We start from the raw sequence: 18,964 nt of genomic DNA on the forward strand, positions 1-18,964 counted from the left end.
ATTTATTAAAAATAATAGTGTTACAAGTTTAAAGGATTTCAGAAATTATTTGGATAATTTGGAGTCTGAAGGACAGATTGTGAAGGTACCTGTGTGACAGGTAGAAGTTTAATGGTCTAGGCTGTCTCTTCAGTCAGTGGAGAGAGGTTGGCATGTTCCAGTTATGTTCCATTTTCTTAGGCACTTATCTTTGGATGGATATTTTTTGGCTGCTCATCTCAGCAGGGCATTAAAGGATGTCTGTAATCAGTCTTTATCATCATCTGTTAATTCCAGTTCCCTTGGCTTCATATCAATAATTCTGAACACTACCTGGGATGTAGGCACCTTGGGTAGAAAGTGACTGAATCCAAAAACGAGAGTGCAGTCCCCTGTGCAATCTCACTCAACCTTGGGAATAGAGCTCTTACTGTCTACCTAACATGACAGATTCTATAGGAATATCTCCTCTCCACCAGCCATAAGCTAAGTGAACATCAGCACTAGGGGACCTAATTCATAAGTTTCAAATGGCTTGTGGGATATGAAGGCTCCAAGATATTTGGCCCAGCGTAGTCAAGACACATTTCTGAACATGCTCAGCAGAAGAATTAAAGGTGCCTCAGTAAGTGCTCTGGAGGACCCAGTGGTTAGAGGAGGGACAGAAGATCACTTGCTGTCAGGCCTCTCCACTTCATCCAAGTGGCACTGTGGGCACCTAACTGCAGGCTTAGATCCAGTCCTTTGTCACGTACTTGAACTGACAGGTGGAGATAATGAGTTAGTTCTATCCAAAAGCAGGTCTAGAATCCAGGCCTAATAGCTGGAATTAACAACTGGCATATGAGAAGCCTGTTTTCTATGGATTTGGATCCTATGACTGGATTATCCCGCCTCTAAGATGGTATGAGCTTTATTCCAAGGTTTACCAGTGACTGGGAAACTCCTCAAAGTGCTTGCATCTGCCACTACCCACACTGCAGGGGTCTATTAATGTGAGCTTCACAAAGGTATGATGCAGGAATTAATATCCTTGTGCTTTCTGTTGTCTCAATTGCTTAATTATGTATTATACACTTCACATGAGTTATGTAGGGAAAAGAGAAATGAAGATGAAAAAAGAGGACTGCCATTTTTTCCATGAAGAGCAGATTGCAAGAGTGTGGCATTTTTCCCGCACATCTTGAATAGTTTTGTGCTTGGGCTTTTTGAGGAGTTTTTAATTAATTTATTGCTTAAATAACTGTTATGAGAAGAGCCCCTGCCACATTGATTCTAATGAGGATTGCATGTGCTCTGTGCCTTTCTCATTGTGGCCTGCATAATTTAACTATCTTAACCAACATGTGCTGTGGCAGATTTCACTTCTATCTGCTTAAATTAAAGCTTGTCAGTTTAGGAGCTAAGAAACATGCAAATATTTGAAAGAGATTTGACATTCGCTGCTGAAATCATTGCACTAAATATCTAGCATCAATGACATTACTGGAGAAGGGTTAGAAATTCTTGCTGTGTAGTACAGGCTGGACATTCTGGACTCAAAGAAGAAAAAATGTACTTATCCTTATGTGTTCATAATTAAGGTCTCCACCAAAATTTCAGCTTGTTTTTCTCCTGTATGTTCTCTGACCAATATGAAGCTGTTTGAGTTCCTCAAAGTTGCTGCTAGAAGAACAAACAGTACCAATATCTCAGAAGTAGCTGCAGTAATAGCACGATTTAGCTGTAAAAGGAATGGCATTTCCTTATGTTCTCATCCCCCAGAAATGCAAGGGAAGGTGGCGCTAAGCTGAAGGAGTCTGATGGAACCTTGGATATTTGAACAGCTCCAGCCACAGGAGATGAAGCTTAATTTCCAGTGCATGTGCATTTTTTTCCTCTTATGGGTCACTATATCAGAACACCATACTATATGTAGTATGTACAACGGTGTATAGCATGCAGACTTTCTGTGCTGGAAATCACTTGCTTGTTGACACACTGGAGACAAACGTGGGTATTAATACAGAGGTACTCCCCATGTAAGTTTAATCTCAATTGTAATGTAATTGTAGTGGTACTTAATTGGCTGTTACAAAATGCAGCAGAACCCAAATATTCCAATACCAATATAGAGTCCTCTCTACCAATTGCTTTCTTTTTTCATACAGGATAATTTAATATGCAAAGAATTTTGGTGCAGGCATGATCACCGGATGGATATTCAGGTTGGAAAACATCTCAGGAGATCTCTAGTCCAGCACCCTGCTCTAAATAGTATTTGCCAAAAGATGAAACCAGAGAGCTCAAGGCTTTATCCAGGTGGGCCTTGAAAACCTCCAAGGAGGATGCGCAGCCTCTGGGCAACCCTCAGGGGGAGAAAAAAACCAGTCTGAACTTCTTTCCATTTATGCCTTGTCTTCCCACCATACACTACTGTGGAGAGCTTGGCTCTATCTTCTTGGTGAGCTCCTCACTCATGAATGGGATGGTCTGTTGATCACCCGCTTCTGGTGAGTGAGATGCAGAGAGGAAGCCCAAATGTTCTGACATTTTACATGCTATAAAGGCAAGTAATGGGTGTTAAATACAGCATTTCCTTTTCCAAAACCTGTGTATTGACTAGTCCCTCACTCTAATCACTCCTTTCACTTTTTTGTTTAATCTCAGGCTGGTGGATCTCCTACTGTTCAAAGATTCTGAGAGTTGAGGAGAGGGAACATTTTGTTTGATCTGTGTCAATTTATCTTGTTTGCACTTAGGCACAGGAAAAAACGCCACTTCCCACAGAGGCTTTCAGTGTTCCATTTTCCACAGTTTATTCCCCATTTCCTTTAGTAACTGACTTCTAGCTATAATCATCTGTCATTATAACTTGGCTGTTTCAAGCTGTGTTCTTTTAATACTTACTCATTGTGAAACTCTGTGTAAGCGGTGGCACAAGCCTTGAGCACATCCTACTCTGCATAGTCTCATAAGAGCCAAGGGAGAAGAGTCATGAACTCGTGTCTTGGTGCTGCTACCTGTTTGCTTTCAGATGCATCAGCTCCAGTTATTGTCCCTTGCAACTGACATACAGTCCACTGCCATGTCCAGGTCAGATCTGTCATGCTGAACTATTTATAATTTGAGTGAAGCTGCAAAGGAAGTGGTGGGCAGAATATGGTGCAAAAGATGGAGTTGACAGAACTCAGCCCTCTTTTGTAGCACTTGAACTTTCTGGTAAGGGAATTTTGCTTTGTGTTCAAATTCAGGACTTGTCCAAATGGAGGTGTTATTCAATCCAACAGAAACCATATGGAGGAGTGGGTTGCCTCACCCTGAAATATTGTGCAACTCTACCTTTTTGACTGCACTTCATGCTGTGGACTCATCTCTGTGATCCTTTCCCTTTCCTGCATCTTGCCCAGTTTCAGGCCTGGAATAATCCCTGTTGGTGGCCTCCTGTAACACCAGAATGCTGAGTGCTTCAGACTGACTGGTAAATCTTTACTTTTTAGGTAAGAAAGCTGATACATAGAAAGATGAAATTATGTAGTACTGCTCCCTGTGCTTTTCAGAACCACTATTTACTGTTGCCTGGGCCTATCAGTTGAAAAGCTTAGGGGGGCTCAGGAACTTCATACGTGCAGAGTGTCTATGCACTTTGTTCTCACTGATGATATCCAATTAATTTGTTTCCTCTGAAGAGTTGGAAAGGCTTTCTCCAGATTTGGTGCTGCACATTAATACTTGTGCATAATATGGCCTAAAGAAAATAATTGGTGAGTAGTCTGGAAACCTGAGGCACATTGCCCTTTCGAGTAATGATTCTGCATATGGAAGGGGGAGGAAAATATTGCCATAGGGCCTCTGTGACCTCTTCATGGGTAAATAATTATTTAGGAAACATTGATTTGGAATGAAAAGTCAGTTCAGAGGCCTGACGGTTATACAGAAGTCCATGGGGTTAATCTGGAAAGATTGTGAAGTCAGTCAAAAATTACATTCATCCCTGAACAAAACTGGCCTGGTTGAGTCTTTATTTTGAGAAATAGTAAGAAAAACAAAACACTGATTGTTGTAGGTGGAGAAAAGCATACTCCAGGCTTGTAACATTTTTAAGACAAAATCTGGTACATCAGACAAATTAAACCTAATGATCTCTCAATGCATATGAACAGCATTCTTTTGAGTGCTGAGTGTGTGAGCTTTGTGAGAGTTTCCAGAACATGAAAGACTTTAAAATGGACTCATCTAAATTTTTATGGCATGCTGTATAAACCAGCCAAGTAGGGGTGGAGAATTGGAAAAGACATTTGGGAAGTCAGAGTTCTCACAATAATCTTCATTATCTTAGATGTCTCCCTTTCTTGGCTCCTGTTTCCCAACTAGAAGATTAGGATAATGCCAAGGTCCAATGGACAGTGTCTGCTTTACTTATTCTCAGTTTAGAGGTTGGATTGTCTTATAATAAGGTATAGTTGATTCAACTGCAGCCCTTGTAAGAGGAAGAGAGTTCCTTCTACCATTTATATCCACAATTTGGACAAGGGGGTTGAGTGCACCCTCAGTCAGTTCACAGACAACGTCGTTAGGTAGGAGTGTTGATCTGCTGGAAGTCAAGAAGGCTCTAACAGAAGGATCTTGACAGACTGATGGGCTGAGGCCAGCTGCATTGAGAGCTGCTCAGCAGAAAGGGACTTCAGGGTGCTGGTTGACAGCTAGCTGCATATGAACCAGCAGTGTGCCCAGGTGACCAAGAAGGCCAGTGGCATACTGGCCTGTATCAAGAATAGTGTGGCCAGCAGGACTAGGGAAATTATTGTCTTGCTGTATTTGGCACTGGTGAGGCCACACTTTAAATCCTGTGTTCAATTTTGGGACCCGCACTTCAAAAAGGACATGGAGGTGCTGAAGCATATCCAAAGAAGGGCAACGAAGCTGGTGAAGGGTCTAGAAAACACGTCTTTTGAACAGCAGCTGAGGGAACTGTGGTTGTTTGTGAAGCAGAGGAGTGTCTCACAGGAGACCTAATTGCTCTGTACAACTACCTGCAAGGACATTCTAGTGAGGTCAGGATCTGTCACGTCTGCCGTGTATCAAGTGAAAGGACAAGAGGAAAGGGCCTTAAGTTGCACCAGGAGAGGTTCAAATTAGATATTAGGAAAAAAATTCACTGAAAGAGTCATTAGGCATTGAAATAAGTTGCTTAGGAAGGTGGTAGAGTTGTGTCTCTGGAAGTGTTCGAGGCATGTGGCACTTGGGGATGAGGCTTAGAGGTGATTATGGTGGTGCTAGGTTGACAGTTGGACTAGATGATGTTGAAGGTCTCTTCCAACCCTGATGATTCTGTGAGACGTTAGGAACTCTAATTTATATTCTAGTAAAATCCAGTTGTTTTACGTTCAAAAGCCTTTCTTGTGTCTTTTGAGGGGCTCTGAATATGGGAAGTTCACCTGCTGAATTGGGACCTCATAAGACGAGAAAGCTTTCTTTACAAGACAGTTTCAGGCTTTTGGAGGGAGAAGTACCATAGAAGAGTGAAATAGTAGTTATTGGACTGCTGAATATTCACTCAGGTCTAGAAACATTTCCTGTGCTCATTTGCAGCTTCTCCCTGTTGATGAGAGCCTTGCTGAATTCTGAAGAGATTGTAAGAAGCTAGTCCATGAAGGTATGCTCTTCCCCTACATTTAGGCTGAATATAAGCAAAAGCAGTGAAGATTCTGTTCGTCTTGGCTGCAGTGGAAGTATCTTCAGTCAACTAAACCACTAAAATTATCTTTTGGGTTTTGATCCCTTTTTGTTCCCACCTGTCTCTTTGTTAAAATATTTCTAATGCTGAAGCAAAGGCTCTTTGGAGACAGGGCCACCTCTGCTGCTCCTGCATCTCTGGAGGTGGGTGGATCACTGCAGGGTGCTGCTACGGAGTGTTTTCCGTCAACTCCAGGTCCCCAGTGGGGCATATAATTCTCCATAAATGAAAAGTTAACTTTCTACGCTTTGTCCCAAAGAAACACACAATAGAAAATATGCAATATATGGTTCTCTTTCTTTTGATCCTTTTTTCCGTAGATAGCGCATGTCAAATTGAACTTGAATAGTCCCAGTGAGATCCAGTTTATTAGCACTAATAATTTTTATGTCTTATAGACATACACCTTCCTTCTTGCTCCTTTCTGAAGAAATTACTATGCTGAATTCCCAAAACATAGTCTGATCCTACACAGACATCAAGATCCTAGTAACTATATATGTTATTTAAGTCAGTTGGAATTCTGGAAGTCTCTTAACACCCAAAATCAGTCATTAATTGTAAGTAACAATATTCATTTTTATTAATTATGGCTATAGAATTGTGTTGGATCCTTTCCATTTTTTAATGTTTTAGGCAATGCTCCATGATACTTTGACCAACATTGAGAAAAATGGCCTGTCTTTTTCTCAGACCAAATAAATTAATTTTTATGGAATGGAAGTGGAGGGTAGAACTGAATAAGCTAGTTGCAATGGAAATAGTCTTTCAAAACATTGGAAAAGTTAGTCACTTGCAATAGCATGTGGTCCAATTTCCTGAACCTGTGAGAAAGGACGTGAATTATTATATAGCTTACTGCTGAACATATGCCTGATTCCTCATGTATGTAGAAAGCAAGGATGGAATACGTGTGTGAGTCAGGTCCAGCCTTTCTCATTCTGTCTCTTACAAGATTAAAACCAAAGCAGACATTGCGGATGGCAGAAAGGCATGCCAAGAAGTGAGCCAGAGCAACTCAGAGTAGTCTAGATGCTTCTAAACTGGACTGGACAAGAAGAAAAGTAACTTTTGCTAACAGATACCTCTCTTAATTTGTCATTAGCTTTTACTCAGTTTTTAAAAAATTTTGTCAGAAGTTTTGGAATGATACTTTTTCAGTGTGTACCAAAATAGTCGGTGTGGTAATTTTGCATACGAACCATACTCACCCACTGTTCCTCTGGCATGGCAGTCTTTCTCCAATATTCCTGCACAGTTTTCACAGCATTTCCAAAGAAGTTTACTGAACCTTGATGTAGGGATGGAGTCAAAGATGGTGCAGTGGGTTTTTTGGAGGTTTTTTTTGGTTGGTTAGTTGGTTGATTGGTTTTGGGTTTTGTTTTTGATTTTTTTTTATTTTCAGAGTGGTTTATTTGGTTTTTTGGTTTTGTTGGGTTTTTTTTCTGTTTGGTTGGGTTTTTTAAGAAAGAAATGTATCTGTGAGTTTAAAACACAGAATTTTGGCTCTTTTAAAGCCACATAAAGGTGGGACCCTGCAAACATGTTCAGTTTCCATCTAGGAAATGTAGTATACTCACTATTCACATTCAATTTACTGCTTTTTCATGAAAGGTTTCTGGATTTCAGAGCCTAGTGGTGGGGTGACATTGAATACAAGATTGTGTAGCACTTTATAGAACTTTTCTTTTATTAGCAGCTCTATAATCATATTAAGTTAGACTGAAAATTTGAACTAATTCTTTCCCTTGAGGCCCAAGCTCTAATAATGGTAAAAATCTGTGAAATAAGATGAATACAATTCAATAATTATATTGATAAATAAAATGAAAATCAACTAATTGTGTCATTCAGCCAGTTGCCTGCCTCTGTTGTTGCTGCCTTTCTGCATCAGTGGTTGCTAAACTTTTTCTGTCACACTTCAATAAATTTAATTGTGCAGAATAAATGAGCTAATTTTTGAAGTCACAGGCTCTGTTTGCAAGATAAGGATGATGATTTATTGACCTCTTTCTGACTCCATAAGAATGTCACCCTCCTTTTTACTGGCAACCATAAGAAGGGGTTTTGTCCCTCTTCACCCAGCATCTTGCTAAATCCTACTTTGTATATTTACCTTCCCATCTCGTTTTCTTCAAGTCACATAATACACCACAATAGACCAGAGATCCCTGCTTCAGTTAGTGGCTATACAGACTGTTACAAATGATTAGCAGAACTTAAGGCTATTTTCTTCTAATGATAATTTCATTCTCTGGGTTTTGGAAGAGTAGGGGCTAACAGGAAGTATAAGAAAAAGGGCATAGATAAATACCTGGTTTTTTTCTGGAAGCTATGTTCTAATCTCAGTCATAATTCTGTGAGTTCTTCCACCCTCCCAGGATGGACACTCCCTCCAGTGCTCATTCACAATGGTTGTTTGACTGTGAACACAGGAAAAAGGCTGATACTAGGCATTGGGCATGCTTCATGAAAAATTGTCTGCTTTTTAAACTTTTGTTTCTGTTTCTTGGGCTTTGTGTTTAGATACTGAGGAGAAGATGATACTATCTTGACTGTTGTTACTGTTGCAATTTTGACAGCAATTTTAAACAGACATAAAAAGGTAGGAGTGAATAGGCCGCACCCATTCTTTCCCACCTCTTTGATTTTCTTTGTGAGTTAGAAGGCTTTTCGGAAAAACATTTGTATGACAGCCACAAGACTACCCTTTACCATAAGGCTGGATATTTTGTTCAGTTCTTTAAATTAAAACCACAAAATAACCTATATGCATATGAAAAGGAGTGATTAGATAGTGTGGTACAGTTACAATACAACTCTATCTCTGTTACAACAGACAAATCAATTGTCATGCTGTAGCAATATGATCCTTGAATCAAAAATCTTGGTAATCTGTTGAGTCACTAAATCTCTTTAGAGAAAAATAAGACCAGCAGCAACGCATCAACTATGTCAAAAAAATGCTCTCGAAGTTCTGACTCCCTGTCCCTGTCAAATAAACCCAATAAATGAGAAGGATGGAGGGATGGAGACACCTTCTTCATATTACTAAATGACTGCCTACTGAGGTGCATTGGGCTACGCAAACCAAACAGTATTCCATCTCAGTGATTACTATGTTTGTTCTTCACAGTGTGATTGAATCTGCTACTCTTCGACTAGCATCAGCTAGGCAACACAGCAGGTCAAATACATAGGGAAGCTAGCTAGACATTGACAAACCTGGCCTCCTGGAAGTGCACAGCGGAAGACTTTTTATGAAGCCCGGATTTCAGCCAAGCACCTTGAACACAAACTGTGAGAAACCTTTTTCTCATGTTTTAGTTGTTATATTGGACCTCCTTTTACTGTAATTTTCTTCTAAAGAAGACTTATAACCTCCTAAATATTTCCTGTCAGGTGTTGGCTAGGTGAAATGCATCCTAGGGAATTGCAGCTGGAGGAATCACAACATCCCACATACAGAGCAGTCCAAATTTCTGCCAAATTCTTCACTGTGTCTTTAACTCAAACTGCTTGTGCTCTTTGTGATTGATGCTTGTAGCAAAAGGCAGACCTAACCCAGGAAAGTCTTCTGCATCGTAGCACTGCATTCCTTCAAACAAAACCTTATGCCTGATTTAACAGCCTGCCTGGGAGCTCTACACAAACCTAATACAGACAGCCTTTGCCAGTTTTTGCTTTTTTTGGTGGTAATTGCTGTTCCTGCCCGTTTTCACTGTGTAGTTGGTGTTTGTTCCCTGGTTGCTGTGGGTCGCTTAATTTACACTATCTCGGGAACCTGTCAAACTGCACTGGAGTGATTACATTGATTTTGGGGGAGTCTTGAAAGTAAATTAAACCTGAACAAAACTTACTCTTTAGCAAAGAAAGCTTTGCCAATTTTAAGAGGATAAAATTCCACCAGCATGTAATGTTTTATTGGGCTGTAGTGAAATACTTTGGAGAAAGATTTCCAGTTCATAAAACACTTCCAAAACATTGATTGACCTTCTGTTTTGTGGGCCATTATAATTTTTTCTTTGTAAACCAAGTTCCAATTGTCCTGCAGATTTCTTGCACCAAGAACAAGAAGATAAAGTTTTTACTGAACCTTGGACATTGTGGGAAGTACAGGAGATTTCTGAAAATGCTAAGTCTGATTCAGATCAACATTCCTAAAGCCATGGCTTCCACTGAAGGAGGTCTCTTCCTCAGAAAGGAAGAGGAAAGCCAGTAGTCTTACAATAAAAGTAATGCTAATTTTGCAGTTCAGATTTTTTTTTCTGCTGTGACCTTTGCCAGATCTTAAATTGTAAGTAGAGGAATAGAACATGTTTTCTAGTTAATCTGAACTGAACATATTCATCATGCTTCGTAAATTGTAACAGGGCTACCTTTCTTTATCCTTTTCTGTTTGTTTTCTGATTGTGTGGATATGACTGAGTGTTGCTGGTTTGCTCTGGAAATGATTTGGCAAAATGCCACCTGCTTGTCACTCTAAATCTGATTTACAGAGTAGCTGAAGGGTACAAGCTTTGGTGAAGTAATTTGCCCATAGATGAAAGCTAAGTTAGGCAAATAAGGGCCCTTCATGAAAGAAAGCCTATCTTCCTTGTTGCTGAATGTAGAAGCTGAACTTCCCAGGTGTGGAGATAAACCAGAACTAAGTAGAGAGATAAGACTTCATACTGCCTGGCTCAGTGTTGGTATCTTTTTAAAATACCAGGCATTCGATTCATTCTGCAGAAGACATGGAAACCAGCCCCATTGTTCAGGCAATGCATGGCTAATGTTATATTTAAGATGTTTCTGTATTCTTTGATGTTTGAAAACTAAGCTGGCAATAACAATACCATCCAGCCATGTAAAAATGGGGAGCTTGAGGATCTATCCAAGCCCAAGTGAAAACAAATAGAAAACAGTGTTTGGAGACAGGAGAGACAGGAACCATTCGCTGTCCATGACTCACTTGGGTCCCTATGTTGCCAGGCCTCTTCCAGTCTCCAGGACAGACCTAATATGATTAGATCACAGCATCCCCTATTTCACAAAATATGCTTACTGCAAGGCACTTGTTTCCAGTTAGGATTTTTTTTAATATGTTGTGGTTTTGAGACTGACTTGGAATATTTTATATAACATCAGCCACTGTGCAGATTTGTGTATTGTACTGTAATTACTTAAATAGGGGATTTTGTATGCTACAGCCAGTGATTCATGAACTGCAGGGTATCTGCAAAAACAGGCTTTCATTGGGATTATGGGATGTAAAATGCCTGAAGGTTTTTGCCTTTGATAGCAGACCTGCCACTGCATCCACACAGGGTTTGTCTTATAAATTGTATTAGTGCTGATAACTTCCCTCCCCCAATTCCTTACTATTCTGAAGTGTTTTGAAAGAAAACTTGTTCTATGTGAATGATTGCTGTGGCAATCATTAAAGCATATGTTCAGCATGCTTGTTGTTGACCATGAAGTGTAACAGAAAAGTTGAAAAGGTCCTTCAGAAAGGACTTAATATTGTGAAATTTGCAATAACATGATTTCTAACTAGAAATAAGGGAACTGTGGAGAGTGTGGGGAAAAGAGCATAGTCAGATGTTCTCAATGTCTTCAAGGGGGTCACTTATCTTCCATCGGTTTATGGTTATGTAGCTAAATCTCCTACCCGCTTTTGGAAATAGTGTCAGCCACTGGAGAAAATGGAGCTACTGATTGATTTAAGGCATTGTCTAACTTGGCATATCAAATTATTTCAAGCCCACAAGAAGGAGGAGGACATGCTGATGACAGCATGTTCGTGCCTGCATATTCAACCAATGTGTTAGACTAGGAATCTGTGCCAGACACAGGTAAGTCCAAAGATTTTTCCTTTTGCGACATCCAGCAGGAGCGAGGCAAGGGGAATCATAAATATTATGATAATGGTTTGCTGCCTGATAAAAAAACCCCTAATTTGTCCAGGGGATAGAAGGTTTCTGGTGAAATTTCCTTGCTGACTTTTCTGTCAGCCCATTTCTAAATGTCTTCATGTTTCATGTCATAAAGACAGAAACAGAGTTGTTTTGTAGTTGCTCGTGAGTTTTAATTATAGCAGGCACAGAATTTCAGACATGTCGATGCTTGTTTTTATATTGGGACCCAAATGGTTTTATTTTCTTTCCAGGGGATGTGAAAGATCATTTTCTTAGTCATATTTCTCTCAGATCCAGAGCTGTGCAGACAAAAACAAAACAAAAAAACCTCCCTTACTGCTATTAAATCCCTTCCTTCTGAAGTCATCACAGCTCAGGTAAGGCAGTTCAGTAGAGAGCAAATACAAGTTAGGGTATGTAAAATTGCAGTGCATATTTGGTGCCCACAAGATTCTTTACTGACTTTTATTGCCATGCATAAGGGTTACATCAGACATTAGCAGTAAGAAAATCCAGGGCCTCATGATATCCACCCTTATTCACATTTGACTGTGCCTGTTTCAGGCTGCCTAGCATGCAGCAGGTTGCTTGCTGTTTTAAAAACTCACTAAAAATAGGAGGCGTACCAAGCAGTGAATGTGTAGCGTATATATACTGTTTATATACAGACAGAGCTATATGTCCTTGACAAAAATCCTCTGTTCAGCAGAGGTTCTTTGGGTGAGGTGCTATCTAAAGGTTTGGTTTTGGTTTTAAAGCCCTGTGTGCTTCCACTCTCATCATTCTCAGCTCTATTTTACAGCACTTGGCCATGTAAAGCAATGCTCCCAAACAGGGCATTGGAGGACTCTCAGCCCAGCAAAGCAGCAGGTAGAGCAGAGCTCGTTGCCACTGTTTTCCATATGTTCCTCTCTATGGGGGCCTGACTGGACCTCGACCTGAGGAAGATGCAGAATGGAAACTTAATGGAGAAGCGAGTCTCGCCCCCAGATATATGAAGCAGCCAAACTCTTTTGTTCTCATTCTCTCTGTTCTGGGTGGCAGAGTGTGTGTGCATGCGTGTGTGTGTGTGTGTGTATCAGTGGCAGCACATTCCTTCCTTGCTCTGCTAGTCCCAAAAACACATCTATTGCTCAGCATTAATCTGCACCCCTTCCAAAGAACCATCTCCTATTTTGTCTTCCCCCCCCCCCCCCCCCCACTTTAAGTTAGTTCACATTGATTAATCGTTTTAAAAATGTTTAGGGCTGGGATTGTGAAACCTTTGCTGGCAAAAATTTTTCCCCTGGAGTTAAGGAGACTACTCATTAGCATGACTACTTACCAGCATGAGGGAGGGATTCACAATCTGGACATTTGTAGTTTTAAAAATATGTCTCTATTTAGCTGATTTGAGCAGCTGAACAGGGCTAGTTATGGAAATCAGGCTGTCACACTCGGGTGTTTTACTTCAGAGTGCATCTTTGCTGAAGTAAGGTACTTTTACGTAACACACACAGATATTTAAACAGTAGTTTAGTTATATGATTGGTGTCTTCAGTCTTACTTACAAGCATTGTGTGATACCCAGCATAAACAAAACGCTTTATTGATAAATCCCATCTCTATAACCCCTTAGTTTACACACAGTGCAAAAATGTATGTGGGTCAGTATTGACAGGAAAGCCATTATGGGTCACTTATGCCACTCTTGGATGCAGGTAGTGCTTGCAGGACACCTGGTTTTGAGCCCAGTGGGTGGAGAGAGAAGGTGAGGAGCTGGGTACTCTTGTGTCTGTAGGACATGGAGATGGCATAGTTGTACCTCTTGTCCCTGCTTGCAAGAAACAAAACTCTGAGGAAAGAAATCTGGCTCTGTGACAGAAACCCCTGTGCTTTATATTACAATGTTTCCCTACTGTGAGTCAGTCACTCCCCCTTTTTTTTCTGAGGACAAGTGAAACAATCCTGCCTCTGCTCTGCATGGCTAACAGCAGCAGTGACCTTCAGGCTTGCCACTTAAAAGTGGTGTGGGATCATCCCACTGAAATTTAAAAAAACCTTATCTTTCCCTTTCTCTCCTACTTCTCCACCCCACTCTGCTCCGTTGCTCCTCTGTGTGCAGCACGGCCATCAAGTCTCAGTGCTGGGCTGCGGGAACTCAGGAGTTCCCTCTTCTTTCTGCCTCTCTCTCCACCTTGCACAAAGCTAACAGGGGGATTTTTCACCTCCTCACTTTCCTGTTTCCTCTTTGATTAACTTTGGACCAGATGGCTGGTCCCCAATCTCTCAGCATGCATTTGACTGACAGGAGCCTTTGATAAACCTCATAAGAATGAAGTCATCTTCAGGTCACCTCCTCTGCCTGGCCTTTAGCATCCCGCACATACCACCATTATCTGCTGAATAGGAGACAAAGGAAATTAGCTCCAATTCCCTATCATCCCTATTATTTTCACACTGATTTAAACAATGAGGCAATGAGATGCCCTTCACTTTCCTTGGAAAGGTACAAATGTCAGCTGTTAAGAAATGCAAACAAGAGGTTTCCCATGTTAATGGATGGGCTTCTTTGTAAAGCCGTGAAGTGGTAAAGTGGATTTATTCACAATCTGTCTGGAAAATGCTTAACGCACTCCTAAACAAATTCTTTAACGACTTTTATTTTATACACAATGTAGAGTGCTTGAGAAGTCTCATTGTTTTGGTCTGGATATATAAAATGAGGTGATATACTGTTCTGTTGTTTTTTCCATATGCAGTTATCAGAGCTGCATTTGAGACAGTCCTGAACTGAAATCTTGGAATCTGAATTCCTTGATATACAAAAAGGCTGTATATGAACCTGAGTACTGAGATGCAGAAAACTACCTTCAGTTTCAAGTGAGAAAAGAAGTTTGGTTACTCTGGACAGAGGGGAAAAAAAACAACATGAATCAAAATTGCATCTCTCCAGAGATTTGTAAGTAGTTGCCTCACATCCATCTGGCTATAACATCTTATCTGAGAAGAGAAATAACAATACACCTTAAGAATTGTTGCCCCAGGGGCATTTTAAGGCAGGCATGCTAGAAAATATCTGTAAAAAATATTTATTTTGATTAATTTCTTTCCCAAGGTTGTGGTCTTCTACTAGAGTTGGTTTAACTGTCATTTAATTCTGTTTTTTTGGCAACTGAAAGTATCTGGATGATGGGGTACTTGCATGAAAACATTTTCCAGATCACTGGCATGCCCACATATATTGCAGGAGATTAAAACATCAATGATCTCCAAACTAATTCTTGGGAAAACTGGTCTATAAGCTGGGCTTCACATTAAAATATAACTTTTTTTTTCTTCTTTGCTTCCTCTCTCTGGTAAAGCTGTCAGCATCTTGCCTCCAAAACAGTGGTCTCTACAGAGTCATCTCCTGACGTACAGTTGAAAAGCACCACACAAGAACGTATCTATATACTCCACAGAGCAAAGATCATGCTGAGAGCTGGAAACTGTGAGCTGTATTCCTCTTACCTACTATGAAACATGGGAGCAATGATAGCACATCAGGTCAAGAGACTGGTGAGCAGTTCTGTCCACCTTGCCAAGTTGCTAGACTTTGGCCTCCTGTGAAGTCAGTGGAATGAAAAATCATCTTGGTACCCAAGGTAGGCATGTAGAGAAATCGGTCCTGCCTACTTGATGCATTGTGACTCCCACTCTCCAAAGGTAGAAGTCTGAATCACTCCTTGGTTATTGACCTTAGATACCACTGTATTGGGGTTTTCTCAATTAGACTCTTACACCGGGCAGCCTGAATGTGGTGGCACTGGAAGTAATGATCTGTGAAGACCTCTCTGTTGTTTTGAGTCCTAGGTAAGTTTGGCACTTACCTTTAGCCACTGATAGAGGCTGGTCTTTTTCTTCACAGTGTTATCACAAGTACCTTACTTCACCAATGGCTGAGAGAATTCAGATGATGGATTGTCCAGGCTGATTCATGCTTTTGGGAACCTCCAACTAGCCTTCACCATGAACTCAGTGTCTAGAGAATGGTTGAAGAACTGGAGCATAAGCGGACATCTACCTTTTAAATAAAGACCCTCTCCATATGAATTCAAACATACTCTTGCTGCTGACAAAGGATGTTAATATTGAAGTCAGGTAACACCTTTAATTTTTTTCTTTGGGACAGTCTTTTTTTACGGCTTCCCTTACTAGTATAAGAAGATCCATACTGTGGCACTACAGTAAAAGATTCCCATCCTAAACTGGGTATATAAACTCAACAGAAGTCGACTAGTTGAGAGAGGGCTTGAGAAAAGGGAGTTAAGCCTAATTAAAGTATTAATTCTTCAATCATTCCTGCAAAAATCAAAATAAATGTTTGCTCTTTTTTTTTTCCCCAGCTAAAAAGCTTCCAGTGTGGCCTGTACCATTAAAGGATTACAGCTCCTTTGCAATTATGCTGTGTTCCTCTTTCCTCTCTATTCTGTCTTAGGGTGGTGAATCTTAAATCACCAAAATTTTGTTGGTGTGACAATAAAAGAATGGTCTTCTGACAGCTCTTGAGAACCTGCAGTTCATGTTGCTTTTTGAAGTACTTGAATAGCTAACATGAAAGGCCAGATGCTTGATTCCATTTGACAAATCTCCCCTTCTGTATATTGTGGTGTTTCAATCTTGACCATGACTGTCACCAAGTTGCTTTTTTGCTTACTCCTTGACAGTCAACCGCCAGCCAGTCAACTGATTGAAGATGGGCCCTAGTCTTATCTAGCCAGAACGTGGCACAGAAACAGATGGCTTCTGCTCCTGATCAGCAGCCTGGGTAGTATTTTTAAGACTTCTAAAGGCACTTTTGCACTGGTAAGGGTGGGAAGCTCTTCACATTTCCATACATCCTGCTGCACACTTTCTGATCGAAATCTGGAGGAGGAATTGAACTTCTGGCAGCAGTTATGAACTTGGCAGCCAGTCAGTTTCTTTTAAGGACCCTGCTGTGTCAGGGTACAGATCAAGGTGCAAAAACAACCCTCTGAAAAGTTTATTTTCCTTAGATAGAGAAGACTGAGTTGTATGGAGCCAACCTATGGCGGGGATTGAAAACGGTCTGCAGTACTAAGTATGTTTTTTTTGAGCACCATTCTTGCCCTAATTTGTTTTTCACATACAGCCTGTCAATGCTTGAGGTGTTTGACTGTCCATGTCTTCAGATGAATGGACACATCAAAAAGATGGACCGATATACTGGCATCAACACAGTTTTACTTTGGTCACTTTACTTTACAAATCAATCTGAAGAAGCAAGAACATAGCAAAACCTCTAATCTCAAGGTTTTGACTTTCTGGGGTTTTTAAGCAGAAATATTAGCTATCTGCAATTCAAAGAGAGGGGCTGAGGGTGGGGGGCTTACGCTTCCCATTTTGTTTTTTAAGAAGGTCACAGTGAAAGCTTGTGATTGAATATTTTGCATGGAACTGCCTATGACAAAGACAAAGATGAGGGGTTTGTCAGAGTGCTATGAAAAGAGAGAGAGGGAAAGATCTTTGTTAGATTTTTAAGGTATATTTGAAAGAATGAAATAAAAAAATGCTTTCAAATCCTCAGGGACTTTCCAATTTATCAAGAAAGACACATTCTTCCTAATGAAAGGTTACTGACCTTCATGAATGTGACAGTTCAATTACAGCCCATTCATATGCAGAGCAGTGGTTGATAAAGGATTTAGGAAATGTGACTAGCATAGCAAAAAAAAAAAAAGAGGGGAGGAAATGTCCAGAAAATTATTTTTTATTGTGGAGCAAGAAATATAAATAAGATTCAGTCAGGTAGTAGAACCTTTTCTTCTCTGGCCCAGCAACCCATTAGATTTGCTTCAGTGAATACATTGACTTTTTCCTCTTCTTTTTCTACTAATATTTCTGTCTTTTTAATCCTCTGAACTACTAAACCTAACAAATCATAAAGCCCTTGGGGTGCTGAGATGCAGGGTTTCAAACATTTTTTCCCTCTGACTGGCAGAGAAAGCTGGAATGTGTCCTAATGTTTTTTTAAGTGCTTGACTAGCATTTAAACTCTTAAATGGATGGAAAGTTAAAGCAGCAGCAAATGCACATGCACATACACGTACCCCCCCTTCCTTTTCCTTCCACCTTCTCCCCCCCCTGCTTCCCCCACACACACCGAGCTTGGCCTCTCCAGGGCTGTTAATAGCCAAAGCAGATATTGGCTAGACTCTCTGGAGCCAGCCTTCAGCCAATGGAGGGTGACACCTGTGAGCTGATGTTTGTTGAACTCCTCCAGGTGTAGGAAAGATGCTTAAATTGACATAAGGCAGGAGCTGTGAAAACAGGCGTGTCACCCATACATACAGCTCCCTGGAAGGTCCCAAGGCCAAGTTGTTGCAAAACAACTAGAAAGAAAGGAAGAAAGAAAAATTTTTCACTTGCTTTGAAATAATTCCAGATTATCTGTTTATCTATCTGCACGTGCACACACTCATGGATCTAGGCAGATGTGCACTGTGTTCACGTGAAGTATGCATAGAAAATAACATGAGGCATACGACCCTACATAGTACAAACCCTTCTTGTGTTTTAAGGCGATAGCAGGCTGAGCCGTTGTGGAGTTAGATGAGGACAATCCTTTGCTTAGTGTTAACTCTCACAGGTGGTCCCAGATGGAACTGCTGTAGTGGAAGTTTGAGTGTTCACTTATATTTACGTTAGGTCAGGGTTCTATGGAAGGCATTGTCTTCCTGGGAGCAGCAAACAGCTTCTCAAGTTTAACCAAGTGCTCGAATTCAAGTGCAGTCAGGTGGATGTGAAGAAGTGCTAAACCTGCCTGAGGAAGTCAGAGCCAAAAGATGCTTCCTCGACCTTCACTCAGTATCTGTGAAATGGCATGTGTGTTTCTGAGAAATGAGAAACTTGGTTAATTGGCACTACCACTGCCCAGGTATAGGGCTGAGATTTTTCTCCACTGCTCAGGCAGGAAAGAGCTGCACGGTTGGACACTGTGAGATCTTCATTCTTCCTAGTGGAGCAACTGCAGGGAGAAGAAGACACTGAAGAATATTTTCTATTTCTGTTATGACTGATTATGGTTTCTGGGAAACCAAAACCCTTTTCACTACTTCAAGCTGCTGCACTAGCTATCTGTTCTCCCTGCCTCATTGCCTTCTCTGGGTAAATTTCAAGCCCTATCCCTAGTGGATAATTTGAGCACTTTGCTTACTGGGTGCTGTTTGGAGGTCCAGTGGTTTTTCATCAGCAATCATTCATTGATACCAACTGCTTTGTGGTCTCTCAGCCTCTGTTGGCTCATTCAGGTTCAGGTGATCATTGTAGAGGAAAGAACACTTGTCCTTAGTCTAATTTAGATCAAGGGCTGGCATGGAACTGGCTT

General features: G+C 40.7%; 2 long non-coding RNA genes across 3 annotated transcripts; both read left to right on the forward strand.

The window, feature by feature from the left end:
* The first annotated feature begins 5,561 nt into the window (after nt 1–5,561).
* On the forward strand, nt 5,562–11,962 carry LOC120324343. Its single transcript, XR_005565588.1, has 3 exons — nt 5,562–5,614; nt 6,094–6,255; nt 11,847–11,962. It is a non-coding gene; the product is annotated as an uncharacterized LOC120324343 (long non-coding RNA).
* A 2,246-nt stretch (nt 11,963–14,208) lies between these two features.
* LOC120324341 lies at nt 14,209–17,227 on the forward strand. Of its 2 annotated transcripts, XR_005565586.1 has the most exons (4): nt 14,209–14,536; nt 14,940–15,221; nt 15,485–15,717; nt 16,284–17,227. It is a non-coding gene; the product is annotated as an uncharacterized LOC120324341 (long non-coding RNA). The 2 variants fall into 2 exon arrangements; XR_005565585.1 differs by having other exon boundaries at nt 15,485–17,227.
* Nucleotides 17,228–18,964: the final 1,737 nt, after the last annotated feature.

This window comes from Pipra filicauda, unplaced genomic scaffold (genome assembly GCF_003945595.2).
Source record: "Pipra filicauda isolate LSUMZ 115617 unplaced genomic scaffold, ASM394559v2 scaffold49_size4853605_pilon, whole genome shotgun sequence".
In the NCBI taxonomy this organism is placed as follows: domain Eukaryota; kingdom Metazoa; phylum Chordata; class Aves; order Passeriformes; family Pipridae; genus Pipra; species Pipra filicauda.